The sequence below is a fragment of the Pteropus medius genome, unplaced genomic scaffold (genome assembly GCF_902729225.1).
Source record: "Pteropus medius unplaced genomic scaffold, Ma_sr-lr_union100, whole genome shotgun sequence".
NCBI lineage: Eukaryota > Metazoa > Chordata > Mammalia > Chiroptera > Pteropodidae > Pteropus > Pteropus medius.
In genome coordinates, this window is record NW_024355990.1 from 5,579,548 (window position 1) to 5,600,128 (window position 20,581).

Below are 20,581 nucleotides of genomic sequence, written 5' to 3' on the forward strand. Positions count from 1 at the left end.
CCGTCCACCATCCAAGTCCGCCACGCTCCCTGATTCCCCCAAACTGAGGCCATGTCTTCAGGCCGATGTGTCTGTGAACGGGGACAGACGCGCTCTGGCTGTAGTGCATCCTGTGCACAGGTGACCCTGCACCCAGGTGAGCCCCTAGGCCCGTGCGGCCACGCACCACCCGTGCTTCCTGAGAAACAGGTAGGCCTGCGCTGGCTTCACTGCCCAGGACAAGTTCTATCAACTACATCGCTGACCTCTTTTCCGAAAGCAGTTACCGGAGAGCTGCAATGGCTTCCGAGGTTGAAGAGTAGAGGGCTGTGACGCCGCTATAAGCAGCGGCTGGAAGGGTCTGGGGGCCAACGTGGGAGGTACCACGCGCATGCGCGCGTGCGCCCGCCTCTGCGCGCGTACGCACTTCGGGAGGGAGAGGGCCCCGCGCAGGAGACCAACCATGGGGGCCAGCAGCCCCACGGCTCCCATGTCCTTCCCGTGCCCTTCTCTGGTGTGTGCAAGCCGGGAGAAAGAATTTGCGAGACTCTAGACTTGATCCCAGGGGGACATGGAGGCAGTTGTCTGCTTGTGAGCGAGGAAGAGCGAACTGGCAGGGGTCACAGTGGCGAGAAACCTTTGCCACCGCCTCTTCCGCAAAGGCTCATGGCCAGCTGCACCACTCCAGGTGGTGGAAATCGCAGCATCTTTAGGACAGGAGGCAGAAGTGGCCCTTGACATCCTCTTGCCTGGCTGAGTCTTGGCAAAGAGGGATTTCCGCAGTGGGTCCGGCTGTTCCTCCAAGTGAAGGGTTCGCTTCCCCTCTTCCCAACTGCCCTGCTCTCCTGAGCACCTGGCGAGGTGACATGGGCTGGTCCCTTCCTCTGTTATACCTCTCCTTAGAAGTGGCCTGTGACCCCTGGAGTCAGCCCACAGGGGCCGAGGGACAGGAAGCGGAAGTTGGGGTGGCGGTGCAGGAGCGAGCTGGACGCCGGCTGGGTCAAGCCCCGGATGCTGTCCACTTCCTCTCACCTTCCCGTTCAGCCTTCACAGCCCTCGCCTGACAGGCTGATTTGCTATTAATGGAGCAAGACAGATGCAGTTGGCCTGTTAATTACAGCAGATGAAGTCTTCAGCCCAGACCTCTGGGGGTGGGGGGGTGGGGAGGAGTGGCTGCAGTCATTGTCACCATGGCCCTACCCTTGGATTTCACCCTATAAGAGCAGGGGCCTGGGTGGGCTTGGAGGAGCATCGCTGTGTTCGCTGACGGGAGTCACATCAAATCTGGAGAGGAAGGCTGCTGGAAGAGCAGCGAGGGACATAGTTCTGTGGCTTCAGGATAGAACGGGGACAAAAGCTACCACTGTGTTGACTTATTCTGCGTCAGGTGCTATACCAGCTGCTCCGCGAAGACCATCTCCTGTGATCCTCACAACCACCCTAAATTAGGCAACATCGCGATCCCCATTTTGCTGATGAAGCCCCCTGAAGCACAGAGAGGTTAACCTACTTGCCCCAGGTCACACAGCCAATAGCTGGAGGAAATGGTTGGCTAGTTACTTGGACACAGAGTGTTTCCTCATTGAATTCCTCAAAGACTTTTGCCTCCCTCTCCAGGGAGAGAAGAATCCAAACTATGAAGTGATTCATTTAATCTACAAATATTTATTAAGCTCCTTCTCTGTGCTAGGACTGGGTGGGGGGCGATCTAGAGATGCACAAATACCTTTTGTCTGTCATGGAGCTTGCCCTCAGCCTGGGAGATGGGCCAGCTCTGCCCGCCACCTCTCTAGAGCCAGCCTCACAGCTCCTGCTGAAGAGGCAGTGGCTGCATGATCCCCCTTCCCCATGACCTATGGCGCCCTACCCCAGGGCCTCAGATGGTTAGACTTAGCCTGGGACAGTCCTGGGTTTTGAACTGGAACTTAGAGACCCTGGTTTGTGGCTAACTGTTCGGGGATTTCATGCAAACGAAGGGCACCTTTTGGGGAGAGTCACAATGGGTGACCGAGGGGCACCTTTTGGGGAGAGTAACAATGGGTGTGTGTAAGTGGAAGTCAGAGACTAGGTGGCTCCTGAGGATGAGCAGCTGTTGGACACGTTCCTAGTGCCCGTGACAACAGCTAAACCTTCTGTCCCTGGGTAGTGTGAGGTCCCCCACCCCAGCTGCCCCATATTTCTGCCTTTTACTGTAGCTGGTTTGAATTGGTTTCCATTTTTAGAAGCTGAATGATGCTTAAAGTAAAAATCTGGTTGAGGCATATGATCCCCACACTGCAGGACGCAGAAGAGAGGACTAGGCTGTTTCCTGGGACCTCAACAAATGACCGGGATTTCACCAAGCACAGGAAAAAGACAAAGGAGGCATTTCAGGGAGCAGGTGGAGAACCTGGCAGAGGAACTAATGCATTCAAAGACAAGGACAAGTGTGTGACATGCTCAGGGACCTTCAGGCTGGAATGTGATAGCAAATGTTTAAAGTCTGGCTTTCTGACCAAAAAACCCCCACAAACCTTAATTTGTAGCATTTGCCGATTCCTGTGGTGTAAATATGCCCGCCACGGCCGAGTTCAAGCTGCTGATGTGAGGTCAACTTTTGACTCTGTAATAAGCAGCTCTCATGAGCTGGTATTGAGCCAGTTCCAGCAGGCCACGCATCAGGTCATCTGCTGTTGCCTAAGTACAGGGGACATGTGGGGTGGACAGGAGACAGGTGGACTGAGACATGGCCAGGAGGGGTTTGTGATGCCATGTGCAGAGTTTGAGCTTTAGTATACATGGCAGAAGCCCAGGGTTTGATTGTGGGTGTGAATCAGCAGCTTTATGTCATTTGGTGACCACTGTGGCCCGGCTTCCCCGTGGGCTGGTCCCCCTGAATAACCCCAGTGGGGGGTCTGTTCAAGCCTGGTTTTAGACCCAGAGAGGGGGGCACAGAGGGAGACGAGAAATTCGACTCAGCCAGCTGTGCCTCGGGGCCATCCCTCATCTTAATGAGCCCATCCAAATCTCATTTGCTAATGAAGAGTTTAATGGTCACAGACTGACAAGCGAGACTGAGAGGGGAGATGGGAAGGTCGTTATGGAAATGAAGTGTGGAGCTAAATGCCACGCCATTGCCATTCCACCTGCCCACCTAGAGTGTCAGCTCAGAGCGGCTGAGAGGCGGGAAGCAAGGACTGGCTTGACCTCAGCACCAAATGGGGCTGCCGGCTGGGCCTGTGGGTCAGCACCACGGACAGGGGACTGCTTGGCTCAAAGTTCACAGAGTCCGGAACGTCCTTTCCGTGACTTTGGCTCCCTGCTAAAGTTTGTTTTTCCAAGACTCAGATGGGAGGTCCCCTCCCCTTGGAAATCTCGCATGCAGCCCCAGAGGGGTTAGGGCCACAGTGTCTGCATGCCACCTCTGCACGTTCTCATAGCACCTATGTCAGGGTGCTAAAATACTCCGTTTTCTCGGCTGTTATTTCTACTAGCTTGTGAGCAACTTGAGTGCAGGTCTGTGTTAGTCTCTCCGTGTCCTGAATGCTGATCACATGAGCAGCACTGGGCAAGGCATAGGGATAGGATTTGTTGAGACATGAATGAATGAATGAACCAGCGAATAAATGAGTAGACAGAGGAATGAAGGGAAGAATACATGAATAATGTGTTTGATGAAATAAAAATGGATATAGAATCATGGCCCGACTATTGAAAGGATGAGTAAGGATCTGGATACAAAAGAAATATCCCAACCCATGAGCAGCATACACAAGACAGACAAGGAAGTTATAACTGAGGTTTCCAGAAGTCCCCACAACCACTCCCCTTGTTCTTCCATGATATAGGGCTATCCATAATAAAAACTACACATGCCAGCATTCCTTGCAGTTATCTGTGGTCATGTGACTAACCTGTAGCCAATGGGGTGTAAGGAGGAGTGTGGCGGAAAGGGAGGGGGCGTACCTTTCTCCTTCCCTTCCTCATTCCTCTTTGCTGAACTGTGGGAGTGATGGCTGGAGCTGGAGCAGCCATCTCAGATCTGGAAGCCAGACAACTTGGAACAACTGTTGAGGACTGTGCAGAACAGAGCTTCTAGACCAGCCTTGGGCTGCTAACATCTAGACTGCAACGGGGGAGAGAAATTAACCTCTAACTTTTTTGCCTGTTATTTTGGGTCTCACTGCTCAGCTGAACGCCATCCTAAATAATATATGCACCATCACGAAAGAGACTCGAACATATGAGTGAAAGGCAAATCAGTACCGTGGAAGCTAGCTTTGAGGAGGGTTGCCTGAGGTTAATCCCGGGCGACATCTAAATTAGGTCTCGAAGGAGGGAGGAGGCACACGAGGAGCAGTGTGTTGGGGTAACTGTTAGAAGGGCAGCTGTGTTCCCCAATCCTGGGCCCCTCTCCTCATCCAGCCCGGATGACCTGCTTGCATCTTGCCCTGTGCTCAGCATCCTAGGAAGAAGGAAAGTCAAGGCTGCTGAGTCGGGGCAGCCAGGAATACTCGTCGGGACTTGAGACGCAGAGAAGACTAGTGAGCTCAAGCCTGGTCTGGAAAAAAGAGGCCTGGATAGGGAGTCGGATTGTGTCAGATCTTTGGTGGTTTTCACCATTTCTTCTCTCGTGTGGGAAAGCTCTCAGTCAATCATGGCTGGCTGCTTGTTTTTTTTTTTGAAGGGGGAGACAGTCAATTAGGCTGGGGTTGAGAAGGGCTGTGGGTGTGAGGCTGGCTCAGGAAGGGACACGTGGTTCTGTGGATTTGGGAGGGAGAGCTTGGAGTGCGAGCTCCGCTGGAGAGTGTGGTAGGTGGAATTCTAAAATGACCTCCAGGGACCTTGCATAATTCCATTTCCTTGAGTGTAGGTGGGACTCGTAACTTGCTTCTGACCCATAGAATATGGCATAGGTGAAGGGATTTTGCAGATGTAATTAAGGTCCCCAAACAGTTAACTTTAAATCAATCGCAAGAGAGATGATCTTGGTGGGCCTGACCTAATCAGGGGAGTTCTCTCAAAGAGGGACTGGAAATCAGAGACTCTTTCTTGCTGGCCTCGAAGAAGCAAGCCACCAGGATTCTACAGCTGTAAGGAAATGAATTCTTCCACGAAACACATGTGCTCGAAAGGGGAGCCTGAGCCTCGGAAGAGGCCCTCGTCCCAGCCAACACCTGAGTGCAGCCTGGTAAGACCCCAAGCGGAGATCCCAAACCACGACCAGACTCCTGACCCACAGAAGCTGGAAGATAATAACTGTGCGTAGTTCTGAGCCACTAAATTCGTGGTGATTGGTTACGCGGCGATGAGAAGTTCATACGGAGGGTCGGAGGTGTCCGGATGGAGCCTGCTGTGGTCCAGCCTCAGGGCCAGCCTCTCTCGAGCAGGGAGACGGGGCTGGGATCACTGCGTGGTGATGCGACAACGGGAGAGAAAATTAAAATCCGAGATGGAGCGATCCCAAAACTGTAATCTCTGCGGACAGTGGCACTTAGATTTCCCATTATTGATCCCCCCGGTAGATATGCTCCAAACTCGTAATCACAGAAGGACTTTTTCAGTTTGGGCTGAACTGCCTCCCCTCACCCGACGCCCCTCCTTGCTTTATTTAAACTCACAACGAACGCGCCTAGATTACACACCACTGTGGAGTCTGAGTAAACGGTGCTAATCATTTTCCTAGAAATCCCATCCCCGCAGCTGGAAGGTCCTCTGAGCGGCATCTTCCTCTTATGTCCAGGGAGCAGAGAGCAAAGCCTGACCTTGGCTTCGGGCTGACCCTCTGTGAACGCCCAGCTTCCCTCTTGTGCAGGGACACGCTGACCAGTGCTGGGACCTCCTGATCTAAACTTCATCCGTCTGCTTCCAGGCACAGCTTAGGCCTGTCTCTGCCAGCATCCCCCTGGGAGCACACACTAAGTCCTTTATTCAATGCTCTCGTTGGCCACCTGGCTGGTCCCCCTGTATGAGCTAACCCACTGGTTCCCCATGAGGGGGTGGGAGGATCTGTCCCTCTCCCCTAAGAACACCACCGGGCAGTGACTGGAGACATGTTTGAGTGTTAACAGCTTGAGAGTTTCTACCAGCATCTAGTGGGTAAAAGCCACAAAGGATGACCTGGCCCCAAATCTCAATGGTTTGGCGGTTGAGAGACCCTGAGCTAACTTGAGTCCTTCCTGCACTCATTCCTTTTTATAGAACAGAGAGATGATCAGCAGCCAGAGGTGAGAGGTGTGTGGGTGACGATACACATGCACGGGCATGCACACATGCACGTGCACGCACACACGCACGTGCACACACACTCTTTTTCCACATCTGACTTTGCTCCTGTTCATCCTTCAAAATCTGGTTCAGATATCACCTCCTCCTGGAGTCTTCACGACATGGGCTGTGTGATGGTCCCTCCAGAGTCCCACGTGCATTTACCATCCGTGATAAAATCTCATTGTTCAGGAAAAACGTGATGGTCAAGTTCTGGACAATGGTCACCTTTGGGAAGGGTGGTGGCAGGAAGGGAGAGGATGGGGCTTCTGGGCCTCTGGGGGCTCTTCTATTTCTTGACCTGGGAGCTGGTTCACTGTATTGTCCGCTTTGTGAAAATGTCACTTTTGCTTTGTGCATTGTGTGCATGTAGTTTTTTTTATATAAGTTGATAAAAAGTGTTAAAAATGATCTGGTTTGTGTTTGGTCTGGCATACCCTGCCCTTGATTTTAACCTCATCCAGGAATTTTTTGACCCCTGTGAATCACACAGTTCCTTCTTTTGTAAGGGAATAATAATGATATCTGCTGCGATTTTAAAATATTTATATTTTGTATTAAATAATGCCTATAAAGTGTTACTTAGCACGGTGCCTAGCACCCGGGCTTGACTTGGATTATTATTAATTATTACCTAGTTAAGGTTTGTTGAATGACTGAATAATCTAACTTGAAGCATTTACATACCTAAGCGCACCCCTGACCCTGGCTACCTGGCACCCTGGTTTTTCAGGCCACTGTCCTAGCTTTGTCCTGGTGTACGCTGACCTGTTTCTCTCCCTCCTTCCTTCCCTCGACCGCAGCTTCCTGACCTGCCCCCTCTGTCCAGAGCCCTCCCGCCCTGCTGACCAGGAGCATGTTAAGGAGAGCTTGTCCCGCTGAAGTAATTACCGCTGCAGTCATCACAGTGACATTTACTGCTCACTAAAAAACAGTTTTCCTTAGCAAGCCCATTAAACCCGGCATTTAACCAGGAACCGCAAATCTCGGCCCTGGGAGACCCTGAAGCTCCCGGGAGCCACCGGCTTTATCGGTTTTGCTTCTCCTCACTCTTTCCCCAGTTTTCAGCGGGAAGATGGACCCGGGGCTGACTGACTGAATCCCTCCAGCCTGTGAGAAGCCGAGTCTCTGGCTTCTAGTGGCCGAGGCACCGGGCCACGTTCCATTCATTCATTCCCACAGCATTCACGGACCGCTTAACCAGGCTGGGTGCCGGGGACGCCGGGACCAAACGCTCAGTTCTGGTAGGTGGTCCGCGAGGCTCCAAAGTACGCGATCTGCTCAAGTTCCCCATCTGGTGACAGGCCACAGGGGGTCCCCTCTCGCCTCATATTCTGCTCTCCATGCCTCTGAGAACGTGGCTGTGATGGTCGGCACCCGGGGTCAGCATCTGCGCCAAAACCACCATATAGGTGACACTCCCAGGAGGTAGGGCTCGGCGAGACTGCTCAGGAGAGGTGACACGTTCCACACGTAAGAGACAATGGCAGGAGCACAGGTCCTGAGGAGGGTGATCGGACCACGCGCCTGTCACCTGTTGAGGAACAGCTGGGTCCTGACCGAGGGGGCTTGTTTCTCCAGTGCCCCCCATTCTCCTGTCCCTTCCTTCCTCTGTGTCTTTTTCGTAGGTCCCCCCTGTGACCGAGGCTCCTTGACGGAGCGGCCATACGTCCCATTTGCCCAGGAGTTTTGGTTCATGCCTCGTGTCCTGGCATCGTAATGAATGGTTCTCCCTTTCACCCTAAAAATGTTCTGGCTTGGACCTTAAATTACACAGGAGGGGCCCATGAGGACATCTGGGGACAGCACGGACATGAGATCAGGCTGGAGAAGCTGCGATGAGGGTGTGGCCTGTGGGCCCGTGCCAGTCCGAGAACGCTTCCTCACCAGAGAAGTGTAGATATTGGGAGGAAGCATTTAGGAACTTTCACAGCAATCGACGAAGTAATTTTACATTTGTCGATTTAATCGTAATACAAATCAGTCTTCTTTTTGTGAATTATTTAAATTTCACTTTTCTAATAATTCATTTTTATATCATTTTTACAGAATATAAAAGGTACGGCCACTTTGGAAAAACAGTTCGGCAGTTCCTAAAAAAGTGACGCGGGTGACCTCTATGTTCACAGTGATCACATGACCCAGCAACTCTAGGTATCAGTACGCCCAATGGAATCGAAAATATACACTGCCCACGAATGTTCATTGCAGCATTCTTCCCAACAGCCAAAAAAAACCCAAACCCGAAAACAAAAAACAAAACGACCTAAAGGTCCGTCAACTGAGAAATGGCTAAACAAAACGTGTTATGTGCACACAGCGGAATATTCTTCACCCGTGAAAAGGAATGGAGTCCCGACTAACACATAGATGGACCTCGAAGACGTTATGCTGAGTGAAAGGAGTACGGTTCCCATCGGCCAGTTTGCTGGACCGTCCAGAGTAGGCACGTAAGTAGAGACAGAAGGTTGATTCGTGGGGGGGCGGGGGGCGGGGCGTGACTGCTGGCGAGGGCAAGGCTTCTTTCTGGGGTGACGAAGAGTTCTTGGCATTAGCTCGTGGTGACAGCTGCACAACCTTGTGTGTGTACGAAAAAGCACTGCATTGCACGCCTTAAAAGAGCGAACTTTGTGGTACGTGGATTACGCCTTTAAACTTCTCTAGAAGTATTGATCTACCACGGATTGGAAGCTAGAAGAGCGCTGGTTACATTGCAGGCAGCTGGGAAACCCTGAGTGGTTCACCTTTAGATGAGGACGTTGAGTCCCAGCTAAAGGAGGAGCGGCCCGAAGTCATTCCGGTGGGCGTAATGGCGGGGGGCCCGGGGCCCAGGGCCCCCGCTTCCAGCCAGCGAGCTCAGCATCAGGGTCGCCAGCCAAGCGTCTGCCGTGCTCTGTGATGGGCAGTTCCGGGACATCAGTCAGCTCGTGAGAAACGGGACGCTGGGGCTGTCTGAAAACTCTGAAGACGCCTCATAATAAAACTTCTCCAGGAAAAGACTTTCCTTGGGTGGGAGCGGACTGGCCTCCCTGACCTCGTCTCTCCTTCCGCTTCAGCTGGGAATTGGCCGCCCAGAGACGGGGTCCCCTCCGTCAGGCGGAAGGCACGCCGGGCTGCTGGGATCTAGGGCCGGCCTGCCTCTGCCAGCAGAAGCGGAGACCAGAGACTCGCTTTCCTGCCCCGAGGGGGCTCCGTTGATTCTTGCAAAATCCAGGGGGACCCGTAGCGCCAACGGTCAGGGCTACCTGCCTGATGAGCACCTGTCTGCTGGTCTGAGAGGTAGAGCAGAAGCAGTCTGGAGCCGGGGTAAATGATGACAACCAAACGAGAATCACCAGAGTTTATCGGGTGCTCACTCCCCCCAACTCCCGGGCTCTATGCTAAGAGCTTTACAAACGCTGTCACTAAACACCCCAAAGCTCTCTGTAGGTGTTAGTGCTGTCTCTAGGTTACAGCTCAGGAAACCGAGTCTTTGAGAAGTCAAGTCACTTGCCTGGGGCTACCTTGAGGTGGAGCCTCGAATGCAGATCTGCTTGCCTTAACCTCCCACCCCCGACCCCTGCACACACCGTGCCCTCCCCGGTGCCCGGTGCCCGTACACAGAGTGAAGAGCTGGCAGCCGACGGGGGGAACAAAGCCCACAGAGGCAGACGGGACAGAAGAGCCACCCGAATGTGGCGGGGTTCGCATGCCGATGGAGAGACACCCCCAGTTCCCCAACGCAGCCCTGCCAGGGCAGATCGATGGGAGCAGAGCCGGCGTGGGCGCTGAACAACCCCAGGGCCGAGCTGGCAGGGAGGCAAGGGATGGGCCATTTGACCCACAGTCCTTCCAGAATCCCGAGTCCATGGCTGTGTGGCCGACAGCGGGGACGTTCTGGGAGAAACCACAGCTTTCCCGTATTCCCTCCTGAATTTTCTATGCTTGGATGCTGGGCACGTGTCAGGTGGGCCCTGGGGTCTGGGTCCAAATGTAGGGACCCAGAAAAGACAGAGGACCCAGCTCTTCTTGGGGCTTCAGGGAGATGGGAGGGCTTGCCGAGGCTCTGGACGGAAAGCGCCCCGGGGGAGGGCAGACTGAGGGCTCGGGGTGGGGCTTGAGGAGCAGCTCCATGGGGGAAGAAGCTTCTGGAAGAAAGGGCTTTTGGGCAGGATGTGGAAGAGAAGGGAAGGAAGCAGTAGAGATGGGTAGAGGCTGGCGGAGGGGGGCATTCTAGGGCACTCCACCAGCGTTTAACTTTCATTTTGTGACTTGAAGGCATCGCTCACTCCAATGCAGATCATAAACATTACAATTGATGTTTCAATTAGTTATAATTTACAGAGCGATTACATTTAATTTCTCTTTTATTATATTTTAATGGCATCAAATTTCTTGTTGATGAGATTCAGCCCCATAGTCTGAAGTCACAGGATGGAGGGTAGGGAGGGGGCTCGAGTTCTTAAGGGAGCAGGTGGGCGAGTGGTCTCTGCACGCCCCTTGCTGCTCCGAGCCTCCCCATCGCTGGCCCAGCAGCCTCACACCAGCCTTTGCTGTTCAAGGTGGGAAGTGGGGTGGGGCGGAGATGGGATAGGGTGGGGTGGGGGCAGAGTAAGATCTGCAGGGGACAGGAAAGGGATTGGAGTAGGGAGGAGGCTTGAAGCCCTTGCTCTGCAGGCATCTACTGGAATTATCTTGCTAATGGAGAAGGAGCTTTGCATCTTCTTAAGTAAGGATCTGGGGAATGAGGCGGAGGCAAGGGGAGGTGCCGGGGGAGGGCCTGGATGTGAGAATCACTGAGCTGTGCCCCTTCCCCAGGCTGCAGGAGCCAGGGACCCCGCAGAGAGGGAGCTTGGTGGCGGAGCTTAAAGCTTAGAACAGAGAAGCTGGAGAGAGCAAAGCTTCGTCCTGCACAGCCAGCACGTGGTCACCGCCGATGCATAATAAATACTAGATCAGCGGCATTGGTGGTCCTGGCCCGGGCTCCTCACGCAGTTCCTTTTGAAGCTAGTTGTGGTTTGGGAGGTGTTTGCTGCAGAGGCCGCCTCCCTTCTACCTGCTCTGGAGGGGCGATGGCTGGAGAAGGTGGCCATGGGGAGCCTGGCCACGGAAGAAGGCCTGTGGATATGCTTTCCTGAAACTGTGGCCTCGCAGCCCTGGCTTGGTCCCTGAGGGACTGACCCCACGCCCCAGCCCTGCTTTGTAATTGCTGGGGTTAGGTGGGGCTTCATAATTGGAGGCGGCCAAGGGGTGCAGAGCCTTGCTGATACTTGGTGATGGTACACGATGCCACCGGCTTTGAAGAGGCTTCTAGTGCGTCCCAGGAAGGCCCTCAAATTGCCTGACAAGCAGCCTGAGCTCTGCCAGGTCTGTGAGCGGGGATCGTGGACAGCTCTGCGGACTTCCCTCCTCTCAGCTACCCTGGTGGGGTGCAGGAGTCAGCACACTGAAGTCCTGGGAACTAGGGACACAGAGCAGACCAGAGATTCTGCACTGTCCACTGGGTGGCTCCCGGCTTGTGGTTCCGGATCTCTGCTTGGGAGAGGCTGGGTCCTTAGGGGAGGCTGGGTCGGGATGGGTGGGGGGAACTGCGTGCTGCTGTGGGGGGCGGGGTAAGGGCTGAGGCTGGGCTATCCCCGGCCGCTTCTGGGGTCTGACCTCAGCACACCCCCGCCCTCCCCCATGCTGGGGGCCGCCCTGCTCCTGGCCCAGCTTTCCTGCCGGGGCAGAGCCTGGCTGGCTGGCTGCGGGGCAAGAGGGAGGCTGTGGTGAGCTGTGCAGACTCTGCCTACTAGCGCGTGGAGGGTCTGGAGGTCTTATCAACCAAAGAAGGATGTTGGAGGAAATTTCAGACTGGAGAAGGAAAAAAACAGAGGGTGACTGTACTTTCTAACTTCCCAACATGAAGGAGGCGGCTGCAGACCTGGCGGGGCGCCGGTCCTCCTGACCCTGCCATAATTTTAGGTCCCCAAAACGGCAGCTGTGTTTCCAGGGCTTCACACGTAACACCCGGAAGATTTTAGCTTCTGCCAATTCCAGTGTCCTCAGCAATGACTACTAAATGCTCAAGTTTTTCCTAATTAATCAGATTTTTTAAGAAGAAAGACCGTTTACCAATTTTACTGAAGGATCCATCCCTTTATTCAGAAATCCTTTAAACTATAAATGTGGGCAGGCTGTCGGCCTCCCTGGGCCTCGGTTTACTCACATGGGGTACTGGCGGGGGCGGGGCATGAAACCAGAAGACCTCCAGGACCCCTGCAGTCTCTGCTGTATCACGTTTGTGCACACGCCCTGGACACGCAGCTGAAGACGGGGTCCCCTGGCCCGTGGCTCCGGCGGCAGAACCGTAATCAGGGGTGCGGCTTCGCGAAGGGATCTGGGCTCTTGGGCAGGGGCCTTCCTGCCCCCAACCCCATCCGCCGCCCAGCAGATGGCACAGTGGGCATCTCTTGGTCTTGCTTTCTGTGTCAGGCAATCATTCTGGGGCTCCCATAACAAACGACCACAAATTGGATGGCTTAAACAATAGAAATTGATTCTCTCTCGGCTCCGGAGGCCAGAGACTCTGCTCCCTCCAAAAGCTCTAGGGAGGAATCGTCCTTGTCCCTTCCAGCTTCCGGTGGCTCCTGGCGTTCCTTGGCTTGTGGTCACATCACTCCAGTCTCTGCCTCCACCGTCACATGGCCTCCTACGTTCTTTGTCTCTGTGTGTCCTTTTCTGTCTGTTACAGGGACAACCTCAGTGGATGTAGGGCTCGCCCTCATCCAATGTGACCTCACCTCCATCCTTATCTACATCTGCAAAGACCCTATTTCCAGATAAGGCTACTTTCTAAGGTTCCGGGTGGACACGATCTTTTGGGGGACATTATTCAGCTCACCACACCTCTGCAGCATTCCTCTCTCTTCCTGGTAATGTACCCCCTTTTATGTGAGCAGCTGTCCCTGTCTCCCAGGCTGTGGGGATGGACCTGGAGGACAAGGGACCCGAGCGGGCCTGATCTCAGCTACCCTGAGATCTAGCTATGCCTTAGGCTATGTTCGCAGGGAGAGAGAGAGAGAGCCCTCTGGGACCCTGAGCTAGGATCATAGCCGGAGGGGCCTGCGGCCACCTCTCTCCGTCCTGCTGCCTGGAGGAAGTGAGGAGGCAGAAGGACAGTGACCAAAAGAAGCAGACCCCGGAGGTGGTTGGGGTTAAGACAGACAGAATGAGAGAGCTGGGGAGAGACAGATACCGTCATCCTGGAATCCTGGCCTGGAATCCCACATGCAACTCTGTCTTTTCTTTTCCTGCAGCGATGGAGGCCACTAACCCTCCTTCGTCTCTGTCACTTGTCACAGAGCCCTGACTAGTGAACAGCACGTGAGATGGTGAGTAGCCATCGGTGATGGCATTGAGGAGGGCTGAGTGAGCAACCGTCGGTGACGTCATTAGAAGGGATTCTGGCATTGGGGCAGGGGGCCGGACTGAATTAGTGGTTTCAATAAGCACCTATTAGGCGTCTCCTGTGTGCTGAGGATGTAGAGACAAAAGGCCACGGTGGGCTTGCCTCGCATCTGTGTGAAGTAGGTCAATTAGAGGGTAGGAGTGAGGGGGAGGCAGGCTCGGGGAGCTGTTGGGTAGCAGGGTGGGGGAGCCCCCTGCAGCTTGGGAGGCAGCTCTCTGTGCTTGGTGCACAGCAGGTGTTCGGGAAGTATTTGTTGAATAAATGAGTTTAGGTTATTTTATGGCTCATCTGCTTATGTCTGCCAGTGATTCACGCTGTGTACATCCTCTCCTTCCTCTGCACACCTGCCCCTGAGTGCATGCGCGCACGCACGCACACACACACACACACACGCACACGCACACGCACGCGTGAACACACTGTCAGCTGCCCGGTATGGTGCCGGGTACCTGGGAGTGCTGAGTAAGCATCTGGCCCACCTGCCAGAGTGGCTGGCAGGTAGATGGATGATTGGCAGCAAGCTGCCTCCATCCGTTGGAGTCTGGCCCTCCCCGTGGTAGGGGTGGGGTGGGGTGGGGCCCCTGTGTGGCTCCTAGAATCTGGGCTTGTACTCAGCTCCTATGATTCACTTTGTGGAGTATCCCTGGTGTGCTTTATCCAAGATCTCTCTCCCCTAGCCATCCAGAGTGCTCCTGGGCCATCGTTAGCAAGCATCAGGCACCCATGGCCCGTTTAACAGTGGTCGTGGGTCCCAGGCTGTCTGGGCGCTTGGGGGAGTACTTCAGAAGGAGAGGGAGGGAACTTGCAGAGGAAAGCACAGAATGGGGGCAGTCTCCCTGTTTTCTAGATACTTCTATAGTCCCTCTCCTTGGAGGGCGAGCCTGTGCTGCAGCTCTCTCATGGAACCACTAGATGTCGCTGTTTCTTAATGGATGGAAAGTGGGGGTCTGGAGAAGGGATAAAAGTTTCCAGGTCGTGCCCGTTTTAGAGATGGGGACAATGAGATCAGAGAACACAGCTAGGGCGTTGGTACGGATTCCCCTGGGTAACACACCATAAAGCGGCTGAAGGACCTCAGGCTTCCGACTCCCAGTTCCCTGGTTTGGCCTCTTCCTTCAGGATCTGCTTCTCCCGTGAGGCGCAGGTGAGTGGGGAGGAGCCTGGAGGCCGCATTGACGCATTGACGGAGGAGCAGGCAGAGGGTGGCCAGGACGGCGGATGGAGCCCCAGGGCGTGGGGCAGACCTAAGGATACCGGGACAGGTGTGAGCCCACTGTGCACCACTCAGGGTGGTGAAGGTTAACAGCCTCTGCTAGCCTCCAGTGAGGGGGGCTGGGGCACCTCGGGGCAGATGGAGAGGGACGTTTATGTGGTTTAACCAGAGATAAGAAAAGTTCTCTGCTGCCCGCAATATGGTCCCTACGAGCCTGAAGTGCCGTCGCTAGGGACCGATTGATTGAGGTCAAGCCAGGACGCCCCCTCGGAGTTTTCCGTAGTTTCTTGCATGTAATGGACCGTTCAGTAAATATTTGTCAACGGAATCTCTATTAAAATGAAAACACCCCGAGGAGGGATGAACCATTTCATTTGCTAACACTTTGCTGCAAATCAGTTGATGACACTAACTAGCGCCCTGACACGTGTTCATGCAGCACAGGTATGTCCTGCGAGGTGCCAGAGAGACAGGGGGGTTTGGAGTTTGGGCAGGTGCCTGGGCAAGGCGTCAGACCCAGTGTGCTCAAGGTCAGAACGAGGGCACTGGGGTGCCTGCTGCCAGCAAATATGATTGTGCCCCTTCTCGGCTGAAAACTTAATCACTGCCAGAGTCCTCGAGAAAATGTCCCACATCCTCCTGAAGGTTACAGAGGTCCTTCCTGATGTGGCCCATCATCCCTTCTTCAGCCAAACTCTTCTTGGAGTGCGAAATGAACCTTATTGCCTCCTTCGCTTTGTGCTTGCTAGTTATTCTCCACACCTGGCTCAGTATCCCACACTCTCTGCCTGGCTAATCCCAATCAAAGTCAGCTTAGATGTCTCTTCCTCCAGGAAGTCTTCCATGACCCACGGAAGGAGGTTTTTCTTCTAGATGATCCCACAGCATTCTGCTGCTGCACCTCATCACTGTTATATCACAGAATTGTAAGAGATTGCTGAGAAGTAGGATATGTTCAGCGTTAAAAAAAAATCCTAAGCGTGTAGAAGATTTGCAATAAAAAGTGATAGTTATCCGCCTGCATCAGTCAGGATCTGGTCAGAAAAACAGAAACTGTATCAGTTATTTTAACAGAGAGAATTTAATATAGAGAATGGGCTAAACCCATATTGGACGACCTAAAAGCCAAAAGAGAACATTGAAGCCGCATGGATATGATAACTACTGAAGGAAACCGTTACTTCCTGGGCTGGCGGAATGAAGGGGAGAGGTTAGTGTTATGTGACCTTAGAAGCTTGAAGAAGTGGCTGTATGGAGCTGGCTCAGTCCTCTGAGCTCTGGCTGAGTAGAGCTGACACGTTCGATGATGATGTGTGATGACGTTATGCCATAAAAACCTGGTAATTGGCATGGACCCCTGCTGGGGGGGGGCGGAGCTTCGTGGCTGGAGTGACATGGACGAGAAGGGCACTCCCTTTTCTCTCTTCCAGCCTTCTGGTTTCCCTCTAGCCCTATGATTGGCAGAACCTAACAGGGAGCCAGCTGGCAAAAAAAAAAAAAAAAAAAAAGAAAGGTGATTTTGCAGAGTCCCAGCCTCAGCATCACAAAACAGAGTTGAGAAGGATAGACTTGGAGAACAGCGATAATAACGTCGTAACGGACACAGCTCATCCTTACATATCCTTCTGCACCTATTTAAACTCCATCGAGTGATAATCACAGTTTTATGCTTGTCCCTTACGAGGTACGGCTACCTTTGTACAAAGACCCTCACCTTGTTCTCGAAAAGAGGAGACAAAATCCCAACAGCCATTATATCCATTTTTTTTAAATGCCTACAGCACCTGGTCTTCCTAAGGGGTCTCCCATCCAAGTACTAACCAGACCCGACCCTGCTTAGCTTCCGAGATCAGATGGGATCGGGCACGTTCAGGGTGGCATGGCCGTAGACTCCGTTATATCCATTTTTGAGTGACAGTCACAGTACACACTTCTGGATGATGTTGATTACCCCTCACGTTTAGTCACGGTCTCATCTGAATATTCTATAACTTAAAGACCAAATTATAAAGTGAACCACTGCCTTTCTTAAATAAAATTAAAAGGGAAAAATAGAGAAGAGAAATGAATTTATATACAGAGACACATGTATGTGCATATACGTAACACGGTTCCTATAGTTCTTGTTTCTGGGAGGCTGATATTTTCAACTTCCTTCTCCCTCTGCCCAGGGGTCCGTCTCGGCTTCCATGTCGGTAGAATCATTCCTGAGTCTCTGGTGGAAGCCGTCTTTCCTTGGTTCCCAAGACCTCGAAACCAACAGAGCTTGAAGTTGAGGGGAGAGGAAGCAAAAATTCTGTGAGAGCTGTCAGATAAACCAGCGAGAGGAGTCACCCCCACTTCCACCCCCTTTTCCCCTGGCCTGTGTGTTCTGGTACTGGCAACGAATCACCATAAGTTGGTCATTGATTCACAGCGTATCCTGCATCCTGAAAAGCCAGCCTTTTGGGATATTGTTGTCTTACTGGCATCAACTGAGTTTTCAGTAAGCCATTTATTTCCCTGTTCTATCTGACCAGCTGCTTCTGGGTGGTGGGGCGTGTGGGAAGACCATCAGTTAATACAATGCCTTCCTTCTGCAAAACAAGCTCCTTGATCAGAAGCATTGCGGTGTGGATAAAGCACTCTGAGAGTTCATACATGGTAGGGTTGGCAGAAGCTTTGTAGGTAGGGGAAAAAAATCTAGATCCAGGCTACTTAGGATTCTAGGAAGAGCAAATTGTTGCCCTTTCAGTACAATCAGGTGCCTGGCTGACCCCCTTAGGCCATAGTGCTCTATTGAGGACTCAGCATGGTTCTCTGCTTAGACACCCAGCAAAGGCGGTGGCCAGGTGGGTTTTGTGAAAGGACCTCCATATCGCTAAGCCCACACATAGACTCCATCGCCACGGTCATTTGGCAGAGTCCTATCGAGCAATCCTTGGGATGACTGAAGGAAGAAGCAGATGGACATCCACGAAATGTGTCATCTTGTCCATATGATTACTGAAAACCGCCTCCAGGGTGACTGCCCTTTGGTGAGCATTCAGAAGGCATGCGATAGATTTGTGACCTGTGCTCTCCCCAAGGGGTCGATCTACATATCTCTTCCCCAGATCTCCTTGTCACCATCTTCCAATCTCGTGCTTTCTAAGTCCTTGCTCATCTAGGAAAACCATTCACCACAGCCCACAAGTTAATGCAGATCCTCACTCCTGGCTGTTTGTTCAGCCAAAGTGGACATCCAAAGATATTGCTTGAATCTCTGCTCATGGGTGGGGGCGGGGATTTCCTTTGACCTCCGACTTTTAAAGACACTCTTGATTGGGCTCGTAATGGAGCTGTTCACTTCTGATCGGTGCCGATGTATCGTGCAGAACCATCTGTAAACTGATATGTTTTCTTTCTTTTCAGTCAACTGGTCATAAAGAACTCCCTATGAGTTCATGTGTGTACTTCCAGCCTTCAAAGGCGACCACTACGTTTTTGTGTTTTGTGTGGTCTTTAATATTATTACATCTTTATTTCTCGATTTCTTAATTTTAGACCTGAACTGATTCCTTACTATGAAAGATGAAGATTTTGTTTATTCCCCCATCAGTATCCTCCTATTATTCGTAATGATATCATATTTATTTCTTATACTACTTACCTTAGCGATTTTATTTTTTGTTTATTGTTTTTTACTTTACTTTTATTTTTATTTTTATAAATTGAAAAAAATTTTTTAGCTACAGTTAACATTCCATATAATATTAGTTTGAGGTGTACTGCATAGTAGTTAGATATTTCTATGACTTGCAAAGTGATCCCCTCGATAAGTTTTGCACCCACCTGACACTATATACGGTTATTACAGTATTTTTGACTATGTTCCCTAAGCTGTACTTTACATCTCTGTGACTGTTTTGGAACTGCCAACTTGTACGTCTTAATCTCTTCATCTTTTTCACCCAGCCTCTTAACCCCCTTCCCATTTGGCAGCCATCAGTTTGTTCTCTGTATCTATGAGTTTGTTTCTGTTTTGTTTGTTCATTAATTTCTTTCTTTAGATCTCACATATTGGTGAAATCTTATGGTATTTGTCTTTTTCCGTCTGACTTCTTTGACTTAGCATGATACCCTCTAGGTCCATCCATGTTATCACAAATGATAAGATTTCATTCTTTTTTTTTTATGGCTGAGTAATATTCCATGGTATATATGTACAACCTCTTCTTTATCCATTTGCCTTTTGATTGGAGCGTTTAATCCATTTACATTTAAAGGAATTATCGATAGGGATGTAGTTATTGCCATTTTATTACTTGTTTTCTGGTTGTTGTTGTAGTTCTCAGTTCTTTTCTGAGTCTCGTGCTCTCTCTCATCTTGTATGTTGATGATTCTCTGTAGCGTCGTGTTTGGAGTCCTTTCTCTTTATTTCTTGTATATCTCTTGTCGATTTTTTGTTTGTGGTTACCATGTGCTTCACATATACCAAGCTATGTTGATAGCAGTCTGTTTTAAATTGATGGTCACTTAAGTTCGAACACATTCTCAAATCACTACAATTTTAACTCGTCCCCTCCAAATTTATGTTTTTTTCATTATTTTTATTTCTTTTGTGTGTGTGTTTGTGTGTGTCCCTTAATTTACTGTTGTAATTACGCATGATCTTCCTGCTTTTGCCTTTTAACCTTGTGTTAGCTTTAGTGTTGGTTGATGCTCTGCTTTTATTATGTGTTTGCCTTTGTCAGTGAAGATTTTTTTCCTTTGCGATATTTTATTCATATTTTTTATTTTTTCTTCTTCAAGAAGTCCCTTTAATATTTCTTGTAATACTGCTTTGGTGGTGATGAACTCAATCAGCTTTTTCTTGTCTGGGAAAGTGATTTTAAATAATATACTCAAAATATCCAATTCTTATTCCCTAATGTAAGACAGTAATCCTTGGGTGCTCACCTTTTTTTTTTTTTTCAGGTGAGGCAACACTTGGTTGACCTCACAGATTGCAAGGACCTTGTCAGCTCACAATCCCTTATTTTTTTTTATTTTTTACGCCTACAGCACCTGTTCTTCCTTGGCGGTCTCCCATCCAAGTACTAACCAGGCCTGACCCTGCTTAGCTTCCGAGATCAGGCTTGTTCAAGGTGGCATGGCCATAGACTTTTAAGATGAGGCCATCATTAGATCTCGCACTCATCCCTTCACCTCTTCTCCCCTCCCCTTTCAACATCCCAACTTCTGCCAGCTTTATCTTTCCTTTTACCTTGTCAAAGCTGATGACATTTGCATTCGGATCTTTAATCACATTTATGTCGTCCATGGTTTATCTGCAGATCGATCTTAAGGTTGAAATCCAATCGACAGCCTTTACATTTTGATGATGATGTAAATATTGTTTCCCCCAGTGAACCAGGTAGTACAGAGGGAGTCTGCTTCCTTTTCTCTCGGTCTTATATCAGAACCCTTATACGAAGATTTAAAGGAGACTCACATCAAAATCAAATAGGTTATTTTTTTGTGTTCTCCATCAATTGTTCAAAATTATGCTTATATTTAGATCATGATTAGTACAACTTTTTTTTCTTGGAGTTTTGAAGGGCATATTTTTATTATTTTGGGGAGAAGAAAAATAATCTTCTTCATCATTTGACAAATATCTCTTCGTTTCTAAGTCTACCTTTTGCTCAGAATACACAGAGTTCTTCTCGAAGATCCTGTCTTTGACCTTCTGTCCTAACCAGCTACGCTCC

General features: G+C 51.0%; 1 non-coding gene and 1 pseudogene across 1 annotated transcript; both read right to left on the reverse strand.

Annotated features, from left to right (window-relative positions):
• Nucleotides 1-16,639: 16,639 nt before the first annotated feature.
• Nucleotides 16,640-16,758, reverse strand: LOC120600391 (5S ribosomal RNA). Its single transcript, XR_005652186.1, has one exon. It is a non-coding gene; the product is annotated as a 5S ribosomal RNA (ribosomal RNA).
• Nucleotides 16,759-19,883: 3,125 nt separating this feature from the next.
• LOC120600477 (uncharacterized) lies at nt 19,884-19,992 on the reverse strand (annotated as a pseudogene).
• Nucleotides 19,993-20,581: the final 589 nt, after the last annotated feature.